Here is a 14,106-nt window from a genome sequence, read left to right as displayed (position 1 = left end):
AATGATGGGTTAAATTCATTTACCATAGTCAAAAGCCCATGTGTATCTTCTGAAAATTCATGACATTGTAAGTGACAGAAGAAAGGTTCTATTTATCAATGCTACCATAAGATTTGTAGACCAGTTAAAGCATGTCATCTTTCCTGTGGCAATTAGTGCTTTTGATCCAAGTCAGGGCATGCATTTACAGTTGTTTTTCAAATTGTGGTGATGAATATCTTGTCTGATTTCACCTATAACCCTTGAGATGGATATGTAGGAAGACTAATCAAGATAAAAGTTTTAATGCATTGTTATAAAATGGAGTGAAACTATAACTGATTCATGCTCAATTTTAACTCCACAGCCTTAGCCTCATTGGGTTGTGTAGTGATTGAATTAATGGATTAAAGTTAGAAAATGTGCCAAACCATAAACCAGAGATAAGTAAGCAGAAAACTGTACTGTTGTGAATCGACATCATTCTAGTCACTTCTGAGTGTGATGGCATGAGTATTCTCACATGAAAGACTATTGCAAACTCTTACATTTATTAAAACCAAGTATCAGGGGAACCTGCCCCAGATAGTTAATGTGGGTTCTTTTCTATTTCTGTAAGCATCTCGGCTGGTTTGAGAAATAAAGGGAAAGAGTACAAAAGAGATAAATTTTAAAGCTGGGTGTCCAGGGGAGACATCACATGTCGGCAGGTTCCGTGATGCTCCCTGAGCCGTAAAACCAACAAGTTTTTATTAGTGATTTTCAACAGGGGAGGGAGTGCACAAATAGGGTGTGGATCACAGAGATCACATATTTCACAAGGTAATAAAATACCACAAAGCAAGTGGAGGCAGGGCGAGATCACAGGACCACAGGAGGGGGCAAAATTAAAATTGCTAATGAAGTTTCAGGCACACATTGTCATTGATAACATCTTATCAGGAGACAGGGTTTGTGAGCAGACAACCTGTCTGACCAAAATTTATTAGGCGGGAATTTCCTTGTCCTAATAAGCCTGGGAGTGCTACAGGAGACCGGGGCTTATTTCATCCCTTTGGCTTCGACTGTGAAAGACAGCTGCCTCCAAGGGGGCTGTTTATAGCCTACCCTCAGGGGTGCATTCTCTTTCTCAGGGATGTTCCTTGCTGAGGAAAAGAATTCAGCGATATTTCTCCTATTTGCTTTTGAAAGAAGAGAAATGTGGCTCTGTTCCGTCCTGCTCACCAGTAGTCAGAGTTTAAAGTGTTATCTCCCTTGTTCCCTGAACATTGTTGTTATCCTGTTCTTTTTTCAATGTGCCCAGGTTTCATATTGTTCAAACGCACATGCTCTACAAACAATTTGTGCAGTTAATGCAATCATCACAGGGTCCTGAGGCATACATCCTCCTTAGCTTATGAAGATGACGGGATTAAGAGATTAAAGTAAAGAGAGGCATAGGAAATCACAAGGGTATTGATTGGGGAAGTGATAAGTGTCCATGAAATCTTCACAGTTTATGTTCAGAGATTGCAGTAAAGATGGGCATAAGAAATTATGAAAGTATTAATTTGGGGAACTAATAAATATCCATGAAATCTTCACAATTTATGTTCTTCTGCCGCAGCTTCAGCCAGTCTCTCTGTTCGGGATCCCTGACTTTCCACAACAACCAAACACTTGTAAACAGTCTTTACATGAACATTATTAACACAATGTATACAAATATATAATGTTTCTTTTCTCTTGAGATGTTTCAGCTGAGAAATCTGAGAAGGTAGAAACACTGACTTGCAAAACACAACTCTCCTCTAAAATACCTGGTAGTCTAGATTTGGTACCGATCTAACTTTTCTACACATTTCAGAAAGTAATTTTTTCCCCAGTATTTTGCTGATTGCCCATAGAAATATAAACAAAACACACATGCTAATGTTGCTCACTTGATATTGAGCAGCATCATAGAGTTAGAGTTTGGAGCTGCAACTTCTAGGTCAAAAGTTGATGCTATTTCCGGGTAGTGAGCACAGCATCCCTGTTGCCAGGAGGAAATGTATTTTCAGCTCTGCTCTCATTAGGTGGGTTTTCTTCCTCTTCAAATATGAGGAAAATAAAATCCTGTTTATCACCTTAACACAGGGGGGACTCAAAGTACATTCTCCCCAAGGCACACAGAGGGCTCAGAATAGAGACAAATGGGGGGTGACATTTTGCAGATATATTGGAGAACAGCGAAGACAACCACTTTAGCAGAATAACTTACTTATTTATTTATTTTTTGAGATAGAATCGTGCTCTGTCACCCAGGCTGGAGTGCAGCAGTGTGATCTCAGCTCACTGCAACCTCATCTCCCGGGTTCAAGCGAGACAGCCACCTGAGTAGCTGGAATTAAAGATCTGCTTAAGTTTTGCATTTTTATTAGAGACAGGGTTTTGCCATGTTGGACAGGCTGGTCTTAAACTCCTGGCCTCAAGTGATCCACTGGCCTTGGCCTCCCAAAGTGCTGGGATTACAGGCGTGAGCCACTGCACCCAGCCCAGAGTAACTATTAAGAGTGGATATTAAATGGAACATTGCACAAATTCATGAGCAGAGAGTAAGAATGACAACTCTGCTAGAAGGTAGTGACCTTTGGTACATACCTGTAAAACCTGTAAAACCATGAACAGTGTATGGCTTTTAACAGAAAAGATGCCACAATTGGATAAAGATAGAGACAGAGAAATTGTATCTGTATTAAACTGAAATAGTGATGATTTTCTGAATCATCCTTGATTAAGGATTTTCATCAAAGAGTTATTGAGGAATACTGTAAATGAATATGATAATTTATCTGTATGTATGCCATTTATGGTTTGTATTCCATATAGAATTATGATTCATTAACTATGTAGTAAAATGTATTAGGTTAATGTAAAAGTAATTGCAGTTTTTGCCGTGACTTTCAACAGCAAAAACCACAATTACTTTTGCACCAACCTATATGTAATTTTCATTTTCCAGTGCAGATCCATTCTGTCTAAATTAATCCTTTTATTGTCACAAAGCTCTTGAGTTTAAGAGTGTTTCACATGTTGTTGTAGGTGACTGGACTGGGAAGACACTACCTAAGAACAGCAGTCTACATCTGGGCCCAGAGGATCCAAATCTGGAAATCAGCCCATTGTCTAGAATGCTACCTTTGCCATACTGTGTTCTAGGATAGTCTAGGATACTAGACACACCCATTTTTTTTTTTTAGAAAGATCATCAGGATTTTGTAAGAGGGCTTGTCGGGGCAGGGGTGGGGTGGGATGGGGAGGTGAACGTGATGACAAAGATGCCTTCAGAACTTCATTCAAAACTCTATGCTGTATCATTTACTAAGCATGACTAGTGTTTGTTTGTGAGAGTGTGCCAGAGGAGAATTCAGACATTTATGATTCCCAACTAAGACCATGAATTTGAAGGAGGCATGCTTCCTATCCAACTTCAGAAATGGAAGCAAATCAAGTAACAAATTTTTTTCATCCCTTTTTATGGGCCCATCACTGAGCTGACTGCAAGGTATACTATAGAGACTAACTGTACTCCTTAGCCTTAAATAATTATTCTAATTATGTAAAAATACAAAAGAAAGAATTGTCACAGTCTAAAACATTTCATATTAGCTAGAGAGGCAAATTGTAAAAAATTAACTGCTTCTGGAACAAAGAGGTTTTACAGAAGAAACATACTTAGTGATGTTCCTTGAAGGAGGAGAAAGGAGGAGAGGGGAATGGGTAGGAATAGGAGAAGCGAGTCCACAGCACTAACAAACCCATTCCTGGACTTCTGCACATCCTTGAGCTTCAGCCCAGCTTTTGCAGGCAGCAGTGACCCTGTATTTCGATTCTTAATGCCATGATACCCCTAATAGAAGAAATTCCATGACTGCTTTCTTAAAACTGTTTCTGATATTCAGTTCCTTCAAAATTTAATTTTACTTTAACCTCTTGGCTATTTGTCCTCCTTGAGAAGAAAGAGTTTGAGAGAGAGAGAGAGATAGCTAGAGAGAGAAAGAGAGAGAGAGAGCGAGATGGAGTCTTTGGTTTCAAGATTTGTGTGTATAATTTTCTTTTTTTTTTTTTTTTGAGACGGAGTCTTGCTCTGTATCCCAGGCTGGACTGCAGTGGCCGGATCTCAGCTCACTGCAAGCTCCGCCTCCCGGGTTTACGCCATTCTCCTGCCTTAGCCTCCCGAGTAGCTGGGACTACAGGCACCCGCCACCTCGCCCGGCTAGTTTTTTGTATTTTTAGTAGAGACGGGGTTTCACTGTGTTAGCCAGGATGGTCTCGATCTCCTGACCTCGTGATCCGCCCGTCTCGGCCTCCCAAAGTGCTGGGATTACAGGCTTGAGCCACCGCGCCCGGCGTGTATAATTTTCTGAGCTAGCTTTTCTCAGGAGGAGTTATTCCTTCTCTCTGTTTTTAAACTAAGTGTCCCCAAATCTTTATGAAATAAGATACTAATTGTGGCCAAGATGCTAGTGCTCGTCAGCACCTGTATTCTCTTCTTTTTCCTGAGTCCCCAGGTAGAACACACTTTCTAGGCTCCCTTGCAGATAGGTGTAGCCATGTGAGAGTTCTGGGACATAGCAAACAGAAATGATGGGACCATTTTCAGACTGACACATAGGGAACCTCCCATGTGCAATTATTTTAAGCTCTTGGCTGATTACAGAGGTCTCTGGGACACCAAAGGAGAATGAAGCCTCTGTTGGGAAGGACCCTGGGCCCCTAAACTGTGAGTATAAGACAGAGTCTTCCCTTCCTCCCAGTGCCTCGTATTGGACTGTGATGTGATGTGAACTGCAAATAACTCTGATTGCATTAGCTAAATCTCCAGTTGGTTGCTCATTGATTCATTTAACATATATTATTGGACCACTTCTCATGTTCAATACCATAATCCTATTGATTTTCCAAAGCAATGTCACTATCAATTTAAAGCACATGAATAAATTTATTATAATAGAGCATAGCCATTTTGGACAAACATTTAAAAAACGTTTTATTTAGAAGAATTTCAAGATAACAGTTGTGAGAAGAGCACAAAGAACACCTGTATACTCTTCACCCACGTTCACCTACATTTTGTTCCATTGGCTTCGTCTCTTGTTCTTTCTTCACATATACACATATTTTTCATATTTTTCCGAACCTGATCACTGTCTAAAAACAAGGACACTCATCTACACAACAGCAGTACAGTTGTCAAACTAAAGAAAATTTCTCACATCTATTCAATCCACTGTCTGTATTCCAGTTTATGAATTGACCCCAACCTGTCCTTCATAACATTTTTTTCTAACTTAGAGTAGCCCAGTCAAGGAGCATGCACTGATTTTAATGGTTATTTTTTTTTAGTCTCCCTTAATCTTTGTCTTTACCTTTAATTTCTGTCTTTTATGACATCGACATTTTAAAAGTCCTATCTTTCTAATAGAATGTTTTTCATTTTGGCTTTGTTTCATTTGTCATCATTGGAGTTGGGATATGGATTCTTTTTAAAAAATCTGTTTATTGAAGTACAATAAGCAAACATTTTGAACCAAAAGTTTGATAGCTCATTGAACAAGGGTGAGGGATTGAGGTATCCAATTGTAATTGTTTCATTGCTAGGTTATGAGGTAGATGCAGTTTCTTTTTCTTTGTAAAAAATTTAAAAACCAGAACATTTACTGCATGACTAATCATTGAAATTCTTCAGATGAGCTGGATGCTGCAACGGTTGTCTTTTTTGGTTTAGGTGTTGCTCCTTCACGGAATCGATGGCTACATCTGTGGTAGCCAATTCTTAGGTGCCTCACTTCACCAGTCCCAGTGGTATTTTGTCTTTTAGACTTGGCACTCGAGTTGTACTTACTCTTGCACTTGGCAGAGTAGCCACATTTGCCACAGGTCACTTCTGAAGGTGGCAGGCCTTAGACCCACAGCAGGGGCACAATGTGTGCATCTTAATGGGAGGCTTTCCAAACTATGACATTCCCTTTGTCATCTTGCTTCTGTGGCTAAGACCAAAGAGCAGTAGATGCAATTTCTTTTTTTCTTTTTAATTTTTCCATAAGTTATTGGGGTACAGGTGGTGGTTCGTTATATAAGTAAGTTCTTTAGTGAGATTTTGATGCACCCATTACCTGAGTAGTATACACTGCACCCAATTTGTGGTCTTTTATCCCTCATCCCCTTCCCACTCTTTCCCCCTGAGTCCCCAAAGTCCATCATGTCATTCTTATGCCTTTGCATCATCATAACTTAGCTCCCACATATCAGTGAGAACATACGGTGTTTGGTTTTCCATTCCTGAGTTACTTCACTTAGAATAATAGTGCCCAGTCTCATCCAGGTCTCTGCAAATACCATTAATTCATTCCTTTTTATGGCTGAGTAGTATTCCACTGTATAAATATACCAAAGTTTCTTTATCCACTTGTTGATTGATGGACATTTGGGTTGGTTCCATGATTTTGCAATTGCAAATTGTGCTGCTATAAATATGCAAGTGCAATTATCTTTTTTGTATAATGACTTCTTTTCCTCTGGGTAGATATCCAGTAGTGGGATTGCTGGATCAAATGGTAGTTCTACTTTTAGTTCTTTAAGGAATCTCCACACTATTTTCTATAGTGGCTGTACTACTTTACATTCGCACTTGCAGTGTAGAAGTTCCCTGTTCACCACATCCATGCCAACATCTACTTTTTTTTTTTTTTTTGTTATGGCCATTCTTGCTGGAGTAAGTAGTATCCCATTGTGGTTTTGATTTGCATTTCCCTGATCATTAGTGATGTTGAGCATTTTTTCCTATGTTTGTTGGCCATTTGTATATCTTCTTTTGAGAATTGTCTGTTCATGTCTTTAGCTCACTTTTTGATGGGACCGTTTGTTTTTTTCTTACTGATTTGTTTGAGTTTGTTGTAGATTCTGCATATTAGTCATCAGATGTATAGATTGTGAAGATTTTCACCCACTCTGTGGGTTGTCTATGTCTACCTATGTCTGTGTACTCTGCTGACTGTTCCTTTTGCTGTGCAAAAGCTCTTTAGTATAATTAAGTCCCAACTATTTATCTTTGTTTGTATTGCATTTACTTTTGGGTTCTTGGTCATGAAATCCTTGCCTAAGCCAATATCTAGAAGGGTTTTTCCAATGTTATCTTGTACAATTCTTATAGTTTCATGTCTTACATTTAAGTCCTTAGTCTATCTTGAGTTGAGGATCCAGTTTCATTCTCCTACACATGGCTAGCCAATTATCCCAGCACCATTTGTTGAAAAGGGTGTCCTTTCCCCACTTTATGTTTTTGTTTGCTTTGTCGAAGGTCAGTTGGCTGTGTTTGAGTTTATTTCTGGGTTCTCTATTCTGTTCCATTGGTCTATGTGCCTGTTTTTATACCAGTATCATGCTGTTTCGGTGACTATGGCCTTATAGTATAGTTTGAAATCAGACAGTGTGATGCCTCTAAATTTGTTCTTTTTGCCTAGTGTTGCTTTGGCTATGCAGGCCTTTTTCGGTTCCATATGAATTTTAGAATTTTTTTTCTAATTCTGTGAAGAATGATGGTGGTATTTTGATGGGGATTGTATTGAATTTGTAAACTGCTTTTGGCAGTATGGTCATTTTCACAATATTGATTCTATCCATCTATGAGCATGGGATATACTTCCATTTGTTTGCATTGTCTATGATTTCTTTCAGCAGTGTTTTGAATTTTTCCTTGTAGATGTCTTTCACCTTATTGGTTAGGTAGATTCCCAAGTATTTTTTTTTTCCAGCTATTGTAAAAGGGGTTGAATTCTTGATTTGATTCTCCACTTGGTTTGTGTTGGTGTATAGAAGAGCTACTGATTCGTGTACATTAATTTTGTATCCAGAAACTTTGCCAAATTCTTTTATCAGTTCTAGGAACTTTCTGGAGGAGCCTTTAATGTTTTCTAGGTAAATGATCATACTGTCAGCAGACAGTGACAGTTTGACTTCCTCTTTACTGATTTAGATGCCCTTTATTTCTTTCCCTTGTCTGATTGCTCTGGCTAGGATTTCCAGTACTGTGTTGAGGGAGAGTGGTGAGAGTGGACAACCTTGTCTTGTTCCAGTTCTTGGAGGGAATCCTTTTAACTTTTCCCCTTTCAGTATTATATTGGCTGTGGGTTTGTCATAGATGGCTTGCATTACATTTAGGTATGTCCCTTGTATGTTGATTTTGCTGAGAGTTTTAATCATAAAGGGATGCTGGATTTTGTGCAGTGCTTTTTCTGCATCTATTGAGATGACCATGTGATTTTTGTCTTTAATTTTGTTTATGTGGCGTACCACATTTATTGACTTGCGTATGTTAAACCATTCCTGTTTCCCTGGTATGAAACCCACTTGATCATGGTGGATTATCTTTCTGATATGTTGTTGGGTTCACTTAGTTAGTATTTAGTTAAGGATTTTAACATCTAAGTTCATCAAGGATATTGGTCTGTAGTTTTCTTTTTTGGTTATGTCCTTTCCTGGTTTTGGTATTAGGGTTATGCTGGCTTCACAGAATGAATTTGGGTGGGTTCCTTCTTTCTTTATCTTGTGGAATAGTGTCAATAGGACTGGAACCAACTCTTCTTTGAATATCTGGTAGAATTCTGCTGTGAATCCGTCTGTTCCTGGACTTTTTTGTGTTGGTAATTTTTAAATTACCATTTCAATCTTGCTGCTTATTATTGGTCTGTTCAGGGTTTCAGGGTATCTGATGCTTCCTGATTTAAGCTAGGGGGTTGCATTTTTTTCAGGATTATTCCTCTCTTCTAGGTTTTCTAGTTTATGTGTATAAAAGGGTGTTCATAGTAGCCTTGAATAATCTTTTGTATTTCTGTGGTGTCTGTTGTAATATCTCCCGTTTTGTTTCTTAATAAGGTTATTTGGATTTTCTTTCTTCTTTTCTTGGGTTAATCTTGCTAATGGTCTGTCAATTTTATTTATCTTTTCAAAGAAGCAGCTTTTTATTTCATTTATCTTTTGACATTCTTTCTGTTTGCTTCAATTTCATTTAGCTCTGCTCTGATCTTGGTTATTTCCTTTTCTTGGTTATTTCCTTTGGGTTTGGTTTGTTCTTATTTCTCTCGTTCCTTGAGGTATGGCCTTAGAGTGTCAGTTTGTGCTCTTTCAGTCTTTTTGATGTAGGCATATAGGGCTATGAACTTTCCTCTTAGCACTGCCTTTGCTGTACCCAGAGGTTTTGATAGGTTGTGTCATTATTGTTGTTCAGTTTGAATAATGTTTTAATTTCCATTTTGATTTTTTTTTTGACCCAAAGTTCATTCAGGAGCAGGTTATTTAATTTCCATGTATTTGCATGGTTTCAAAAGTTCCTTTTGGAGTTGATTTCCAATTTTATTATACTGTGGTCTGAGAGAGTGATTGATATAATTTCAAGTTTCTTAATTTTATTGAGGCTCCTTTTTTGGCCTATCATACAGTCTATCTTGGAGAAAGTTCCATGCGCTATTGAATAGAATGTGTATTCTGCAGTTCCTGGATGAAATGTTCTGTATATATCTGTTAAGTCCATTTGTTCCAAGATATAGTTTACATCCATTGTTTCTTTGTTGACTTCCTGGCTTGATGCCCTGTCTAGTGCTGTCACTGGAGTATTGAAGTCCCCAACTATTATTGTGTTGCTGCCTATCTCATTTCCTAGGTCTATTAGTAATTGTTTTACAAATTTGGGAACTCCAGTGTTAGATGCATATATGTTTAGGCTTGTAATATTTTCCTGTTGGACAAGGCCTTTTACTATTATATAATGTCCCTCTTTGTCACTTTTAACTGCTGTTGCTTTAAAGTTTGTTTTGTCTGATGTAAGGATAGCTACCCCTACTCGCTTTTGTTGTTCATTTGCATGAAATGCCTTTTTCACCCCTTTACTTTACGTTTATGTGAGTCCTTATGTATCAGGTGAGTCTCTTGAAGGCAGCAGATGGTTGGTGAGTTCTTATCCATTCTGCAGTACTCTATCTTTTAAGTGGAACATTTAGGCCATTTACACTCAATGTTAGTATTGAGGTGTGAGGTACCATTGCTTTCATCTTGCTATTTGTTGCCTTTGTACCTTTTTTGTTTTTGCTTTTCAACTTGTATTTTTGTTTTATAGGTCCTGTGTGATTTATGCTTTAAAGAGGTTCTGTTTTGATGTGTTTCCAGGATTTGTTTCAAGATTTAGAGCTCCTTTTAGCAGTTCTTGTAGTGGTGGCTTGGAAGTGGCAAATTCTCTCAGCATTTGTTTGTCTGAAAAAGACTGTATCTTTCCTTCATATATGATGCTTAGTTTTGCTGGATACAAAATTCTTGGCTGATAATTGTTTTATTTGAGGAGGCTGAAGATAGGGCCCCAATTCTTTCTAGCTTTTAGGGTTTCTGCTGAGAAATCTGCTGTTAATCTGATAGATTTTCCTTTATAGGTTACCTGGTGCTTCTGTCTCACAGCTCTTAAGATTCTTTCCTTTGTCTTAACTTTAGATAACCTGATGACAATGTGCCTAGGTGATGATCTTTTTGTGATGAAGTTCCCAAGTGTTCTTCGTGCTTCTTGTATTTCGATGTCTAGATCTCTAGCAAGGCTGGGGAAGTTTTCCCTGATTATTCCCCCAAATATGTTTTCTAAACTTTTAGATTTCTCTTCCTTAGGAACAACGACTATTCTTAGGTTAGGTTGTTTAACATAATCCCAGACTTCTTGGAGGCTTTGTTCATATTTTCTCAGTCATTTTTCTTTGTCTTTGTTGGATTTGGTTAATTCTAAGGGAGGAGACCACCACTCATATTGTCTTATGCCCAGTTTCTGCCTCCAAAGAAAGAAAAAGTAAAAACTAAAAGGCAGAAATGAAATCCACAAGCAGACAGCCCGGCACCACACCCTACGCCTGGTAGTTAAAGATCGACCCCTGACCTAATCAGTTATAGATTACAGACATTGTATAGAAAAGCACTGTGAACATCCCTATCCTGTTTTGTTCCGATCTAATTACCGGTGCATGCAGCCCCCAGTCACATACCCCCTGCTTGCTCAATCAATCACGATCCTCTCACATGCACCCCCTTAGAGTTGTGAGCCCTTGAAAGGGACAGGAACTACTCACTCGGGGAGCTCAGCTCTTGAGACAGGAGTCTTGCCGATGCCCCTGGCCAAATAAATCCCTTCCTTCTTTAACTCAGTGTCTGAAGAGTTTTGTCTGCGGCTCATCCTGCTACAATTCAAAGACCTTATTTTTGAGCTCTGAACTTCAGAGCATTTTGCATTTCTATAAGTGTATCCAATATTTCCTGAAATTTTTATTGTTTTTCCTTAATGCTATCTATTTCCTTGGATATGTCTCCTTTCACTTCTTTTATCATTTTTTGGATTTCCTTGCATTGGTCTTTTCCTTTTCTGGTGCCTCCCTGAAAGCATTGGTCTTTCCCTTTCTCTGGTGCCTCCCTGATTAGCTAAATAACTAATCTCCTGAATTCTTTTTCATGTAAATCAGGGATTTCTTCTTGGTTTGGATCCATTGCTGGTAAAGTAATGTGATCTTTTAGGGGTGTTAAAGAGCCTTGTTTTCTCATATTACCAGAGTTGATTTTCTGGTTCCTTCTCTTTTGGGTAGGCTCTGTCAGAGGGAAGATCTAGGGCTGAAGGCTGTTTGTTCAGATTCTTTTGTCCCACAGGGTGTTCCTTCGATGTAGTACTCTCCCCCTTTTCCTATGCATGTGGCTTCCTGTGAGCCAATCTGCAATGACTGTTGTCTTTCTTTTGCGTCTAGCCACCCGGTGAGTCTCCGGGGCTCCGGGCTAGTACTGGGGTTGTCTGCAGAGTCCTGTGATGTGAACAGTCTATGGGTCTCTCAGCCGTGGATCCCAGCACCTGTTCCAGTGGAGGTGGCAGGGGCGTGAAATGGACTCAGTGAAGGTTCTTAGCTTTGGTGGTTTAATGGCCTATTTTTGTGCTGGTTGGCCTCCTGCCGGGAAGTAGCGCTTTCCAGAGAGCATCAGCTGTGGTGGTGTGGAGAGGAACCAGCAGTGGGTGGGGCCCTAGAACTCCCAAGATTATATGTCCTTTGTCTTCTGCTACCAGGGTGGGTAGGGAAGGACCATCAGGTGGGGGTGGGGTTAGGGGTGTCTGAGTTCAGACTCTCCTTGTGTGGGTCTTGCTGTGGCTGCTGTGGGGGATGGGCATGCGGTTCTCATGTCAATGTGGTCGTGTACCTAGGAGGATTATGGCTGCCTCTGCTGAGTCATGCAGGTTGTCAGGGAAGTGGGGGAAAGCCGGCAGTCACAGGCCTCACCCAGCTCCCACCATCGCCCGCCAAACAGCCTTCTGTTTCCAGGTGGTGGGTGAGCTGAGCTTGAGAACTTGCCCCAGGCTACCCACCTCCCAGCTGGGAAAGAAAAGGGCTTGGTTCTTCCCCCACCTGTGGAATGTGCACACCGGATTCATGGTGTCCCCTGAGTTCTGGCCAGGAGGCTTCTCACCTGGTTCAAATTGTTACAAAATTCAGCTGGAGATTTCCTTCTCCATGTGGCGTTTCCCCCCCGCCTGCTCCTCTGGCTGCCTTCCTGATGGATCCCTGTGGTCCCAGGCAGGAACGGCCGGCTTGGGGACCCAGCCAGCTCCCAGGGCCTTACCCGCTGCTTCCTCTATCCCTGTATTTCGCTTGGCTGTCTAAATTGACTCAGCTCCAGGTAAGGTTGGAAACTTCTCCCGCAAACAGACCTTCAGTTTCTCCAGTGGGGGTGTGTTTGGGAGAGGAGGGTCTCCCTTTGCCACTTTTGCAGTTGTGACACTCACAGTATTTGAGGCATCTCCTGGGTCCTGCAGGAGCAGTCTGCTTCCTTCAGAGGGTCTGTGGGTCCTCTCGGTATTTCTTGTTTGTTCTTGCAGTCGATCTGGGACTAAAATTCACAATGCGAGCCTCCGCATGCTGCTTTGTCTGTTGGAGTCAGAGCTACAGTCTAGTCCTGCCTTCCGTCTGCCACGATCTCCTCATTTTCTCAGTAGATGCCATTTCGAACAGCAATAACAACATTGTAGTTTCTTACAACAAGCATCAATGATTGTACTTTTGGGCAGCGGAAATTTTATGTAAAATGAAATGGGTGGTTTCCAGCCTGCTTGTCTCTTGGTGGTGACTTGCAGCTTTTCTTTCAGCGTTTAGAATCTCTTGCTACTCGTTGCTTTCAGGATGCCACAGATTCTCTTTTGTCTGAAGAAATGTATGTGATAACCTGGCACTCACGCCTGGGTGTCTAGGTAGGTGTATTAACCTACCAAGCATGTATGCATTTTAGAAATGTTATCTGGAAAGATCGGTCCATGACTCAGAGCATGGTTTTCCAAGTGCGTCATTTCTAGGATATGGCATCTGGACAGGGAAAATGTTTTTGGGCAGTGGAATGGTTAATTTTATGTGTCACCTTGTCTGGGCTATAGTACTCAGTTACATAACCAAACACCAGTCCAGGTGTCACTGTGAAGGCAGGCATTTCGTAGATGCAATTAACATCTATGGTCAGTTGATTTTAAGTAAAAGATACTAACTTTCATAATATGGGTGGGCCTCATCCCATCAGATGAAGTCCTTCAGAGCAAAAAACAGGTTTCCCTGAAAAGAAAAATCTGCCTGAAGACCATATAGCATCCTCTCCTGCCTGCATTTCCAGTCTGCTTCTCTGTCTCTACAAGTTTCAGACTTGCCAGCCCGCATAATTTCATGAGCCAATTCCTTAGAATAAATCTTTTAATGTACACATTCACACACACACATCCAAATGCTTCTATGTCTCTGGAGAATTCTGACTGATACACAGTGGCACAGGTGGCAGTTGTTTTTGTGTTCCTCGAATCATGCCTCACTGTGGTCATTACTAGCACAATGTTTTTGTCAGGCCTCTGAGCCAAAGCTAAGCCATCCTATCCCCTGTGACCTGCAGGTACACGTCCAGATGGCCGGTTCCTGCCTTAACTGATGACATTCCACCACAAAAGTAGTGAAAATGGCCTGTTCCTGCCTTAACTGATGACATTACCTTGTGAAATTCCTTTTCCTGGCTCATCCTGGCTCAAAAGCTCCCCCACTGAGCACCTTGTCACCCCCCACCCCTACCCACCAG

At 40.5% G+C, this 14,106-nt stretch overlaps 1 protein-coding gene and 1 pseudogene across 1 annotated transcript in view; one reads left to right on the top strand and one right to left on the bottom strand.

The window, feature by feature from the left end:
• Positions 1 to 14,106, top strand: part of CHODL (chondrolectin) — a 457,020-nt gene that overhangs the window by 81,676 nt on the left and 361,238 nt on the right. The gene's annotated exons all lie outside the window — the stretch shown is intronic.
• On the bottom strand, positions 5,658 to 5,977 carry LOC119618581 (large ribosomal subunit protein eL37 pseudogene; annotated as a pseudogene).

This window comes from Chlorocebus sabaeus, chromosome 2 (genome assembly GCF_047675955.1).
Source record: "Chlorocebus sabaeus isolate Y175 chromosome 2, mChlSab1.0.hap1, whole genome shotgun sequence".
NCBI lineage: Eukaryota > Metazoa > Chordata > Mammalia > Primates > Cercopithecidae > Chlorocebus > Chlorocebus sabaeus.
The sequence above is the reverse complement of the archived record's forward strand: the minus strand, read 5'-3'. Positions and strand labels throughout refer to the sequence as shown.